At 36.4% G+C, this 4244-nt stretch overlaps 1 long non-coding RNA gene across 1 annotated transcript; it reads right to left on the bottom strand.

Moving 5' to 3' along the window:
- Nucleotides 1-789: 789 nt before the first annotated feature.
- On the bottom strand, nucleotides 790-1797 carry LOC138929291 (uncharacterized). The gene is made up of 3 exons (XR_011445705.1): nucleotides 1456-1797; nucleotides 1249-1404; nucleotides 790-1192 (listed from the first exon to the last, which is right to left on the bottom strand). It is a non-coding gene; the product is annotated as an uncharacterized lncRNA (long non-coding RNA).
- Between the last annotated feature and the right edge of the window lie 2447 nt (nucleotides 1798-4244).

Here is a 4244-nt window from a genome sequence, read left to right on the forward strand (position 1 = left end):
GTAATCTCTAAAGACGATGATATGAAAGCTGGACGATATAGAAAAGGATTCGATCAATTTATTATACTTGAATAAATAATAATGATAATATAAATATAATAATATTATTGTGAATAAAGTCAGTTCAGACTCAAGCATCATAATGACTACATCATTGACAATAGCTCTAAATGGGAATACATCTGTACTTTGCGAGAATTTTTTCCCACAAATTGAGCTAAAACGTAATTATGAATGTGCTCTAATTGATTTTTATACATTCAATTCTATACCGAATGTTGATAAGGGGAACAACTTATTTCATATTGGGAACAAAGTCATTGAAATACCAATTGGCTCATATGAGTTTGATGATATTTCAAAATATATTATTAATAAGCTCAAGGAGTATGAGCTTCAAGACAGTATAAAAATAGAGTGTAATATCAACACTTTACAAGTTCAAGTTATTACTAAAAATGAGACCGTATATTTTAATCATGAACGATCAATTGGTCGTTTATTCGGATTTAATAAACGAAAATTAAGACCACATGAGAAAGAAGTTTACATCTCGGATAATCCCGTCAATATTTTAAAAATAAATTCTGTTAGATTGGAATGCAACATTATAAGCGGGTCATTATTTGCCTGTGAACACCAGAGAAATAAGCACACTAGAAATACGGATAACTGATCAGGACGGAGATTTAGTTAATTTGCGTGGGGAAACTGTATCAATCCGTCTCCACTTACGACCGACAGAATGATTATTTACAATAAAAGGGGTACTCATCGATCCTTTGATAACATTATCAAATCTAAAGCTGAAGTGAAAGCACCATCATCTTCACATCAACGCCCGGCCCTCACATTAAAAAATAAATTGATTTTGAAATCGTTGGGATTTAATATTAAATAAAGTTTATCAACTAATATTCAAATGAATGAGATCTTTTATGTCCAGGAAAAGCCTGCTAACGATGAATCTATTATTAAAAAAGAGTTTCATTCATATTATCCATATCAGCAGAACTTCAAAGCAAATGATGAAGTACGGATCAGTTTGCAAAACCAAGATTTGTATGTCCTTCCATGTGAAAGTTTTCTCCATTTTGAAGGAACGCTTAGCAAAATTATTGACTCAAATACAGGAAAGACTAGTACAAATGGCGTTAGCGGTTTGCTCAAAAATAATTGCATGGCCTATTTTCTGGATGAAATAAGATATGAGTTGAATGGGTGTGAATTGGATAGGACGCGTTTTACTGGAATAACAACGACTATTAAGAACTTTCTCTCAGTCGGCCAACAGGAAGGAGCGGCTTATCGCAATGCGGGGTGGAGTGGCGGGGACAATATCCCTTCTGGAGGACATTTCAGTTTTTCTGTACCTTTAAAAATGTTGATGGGGTTCGCTGAAGACTATAAGAAAGTCGTTGTAAACTGTAAACATGAGCTCGTTCTGTTACTTACGAAAAACCCTGATGATATGTTTGTGAAAAATGTTGATGGAAAAATCCATAACATTGCTATAAATAGTATAAGTTGGAAGATCCCCCACATCGTTCCAAGTGACAGTGCTAAAATTAAAATGTTTAATGTAGTAAAGAGTGGAGCTAGCCTCCCACTCGCATTCCGGAGTTGGGATTGTTATATAAATCCGACATTGGTTCAGGGAACACATCATATATGGAATGTCAAGATGTCTGCAAACAGAGAACGTCCACGTTTTGCTGTTATTGCATTTACATTGAATGGAGAACTAATTACAAACAATTTGAGAAATGCAAAGGTATATCTTAATTCTGAAGTATATCCCTATGAGGATTTGAATGTTAAATATAATGAGAATCGGTTTGCTGTCTTGTATGACATGTATACAAAATTTCAAGAGAGCTATTACAATCGAGAACCCCGAGATCTTTTATCTCCGATGGAATTCATGTCGAAGGCTCCTATTGTGGTTGTTGATCTCTCATACCAGAACGAGAGTGTCAAATCAGGAGCGACTGATATAAAAATTTCCACTGAACTAACTGTTGCGAGTGAGATAAATACAAAGGCATATTGCCTTCTCATCCATGATCGACTAGTTGAATACTCGCCACTAACTGGATTGGTTCAGCGTATCGTCTAACAATTTGGAAAGGATTACTTCATTTAAATTTTTGAATTCATTGCAAGTAGACGTACACGGATCCATCAAAATGCTAGCACTAAAAAACAAAGACATCATCTCAACCAGTAATAGCATTCAACAACTTGTAATAAAAATAAATAATTTCATGAAAATGTTTAAACATCAAATTTTCCCCGAACATGAGCAATATCTGGAGGAGTCGCTCAAATATTTTTATAAAAGGATGGGTGATACACCGCTGGTTTCTAATATTCATGGGCAACATTTCACATCTTGTTGTTGGGCACATGATAATGTCGAGGATGGAGTTGATACATGTGCTTGCCATTTCTTTACTGTACGCTCACAAAAATCATTAAAAATTATGAAAATGTATGTTTATTTGGAACATCGCTTTTGATTATTATACTTGAAAAATAAAATTATATTTACAAAAAAAATAAATAAATTGATAGCATTTTTTTAATGGTGGAAATGGGATATGGGATATTTCTTTTGCAGCCTTTACTTTTCAGATTGACTGTGGATTTGAGTTTGGGTGGATGGGGTGTTTCACATTGCACCGAGTGTTGAGAAACCGTTACAAGTGCATCCTTCACCATCCCTACTTTGGTGAGCTAATTGAGCAGGTTGTTGCACGCACTTGATCTAGTGTAGGTGGGATGAGGGTGGGAAAATTTGACTGCTCTGATCCTCTTTCCAGCGGCCCTTTAGTGGGAAAACAAGTGACCTTTTTCAAGTGAGGTATCTCACAGGGAAAATCACAGTCCTGAGTCGTGGGTGGGAACATGTTTCGACTCTGGCACCCTTGTTCACTTACACCCCGTCCCTTTATCAAGTGAGGATGTTGCCTGAACGTTCACGTCTGGCGCCCTTGTTCACTTACACCCTGTCCCTTTTTCAAACGAGGATCGTGGGTGAACGTACACGGGATGCACCGCCGCCGTGCGCCCTTTTTCAATTGCCTTAAGTGGGTGAACGTACACGTGTGGGTCAGGATCACTCCTGTCGGTGCAGGATCTCCCCGGTGCGCCCTTTTTCAATTGCCTCACCCTCTAAGTGAGGGGTCGTCGGTGCACGTGCATCGATCCGGGGTCGCTACCGGGATCGCTCCGTTGCATTCGCAATCGTATCCATATCCCTGTGGGAATCCCTTGAACACTTGATCTCAAGTGTCCTTTTACATGCACTGACCCTAATTTATTCCATCTTTATTACCCCCTCTTATGACAGGTTCATATCTCCCCCTAACTAAGTGCATTTTTATTATCTAAACCACTCTAATTTTGACAGCTAATCCATTAATTGCATTTTTATTACCCTTTTTACCGACATCAAAGGTCCCGAAACCAGGCTTATTTAACTACTGGACGTTTTTTTTATTTCATTTTTTCTCAATTTTTGAGAATTTTAATGATGGTACCCCTTATCAAATTTTGAGAAAATGGCTCAAAAAATTTGTTCCTTCGGATATGGCTAAATCGATTCTCCTGTTAATGCTGATCAAGAATATATATGATTTATGGGGTCGGAAATGACTCCTTCAGTCAGAAAAAGTATTATTTTATATTTTGAAATCAAATTTTGGAGGACAATTCGGAAAGCTGTTCTGAATTGGGTTTTCTACGCTTAACAAATCTGCATACTACGTTTAGGGCTTTTTTTCATTTCATTTTTTCTCAATTTTTGAGAATTTTAATGATCGTACGTACCCCTTATCAGATTTTGAGAAAATGGCTCAAAAATTTTTTTCCTTCGGATATGGCTAAATCGATTCTCCTGTTAATGCTGATCAAGAATATATATGATTTATGGGGTCGGAAATGACTCCTTCAGCCAGAAAAAGTATTATTTTATATTTTGAAATCAAATTTTGGAGGACAATTCGGAAAGCTGTTCTGAATTGGGTTTTCTACGCCTAACAAATCTGCATACTACGTTTAGGGCTTTTTTTCATTTCATTTTTTCTCAATTTTTGAGAATTTTAAGGATGGTACCCCTTATCAAATTTTGAGAAAATGGCTCAAAAAATTTTTTCCTTAGGATATGGCTAAATCGATTCTCCTGTTAATGCTGATCAAGAATATATATGATTTATGGGGTCGGAAATGACTCCTTCAGC

This window comes from Drosophila kikkawai, unplaced genomic scaffold (assembly GCF_030179895.1).
Source record: "Drosophila kikkawai strain 14028-0561.14 unplaced genomic scaffold, DkikHiC1v2 scaffold_101, whole genome shotgun sequence".
NCBI lineage: Eukaryota > Metazoa > Arthropoda > Insecta > Diptera > Drosophilidae > Drosophila > Drosophila kikkawai.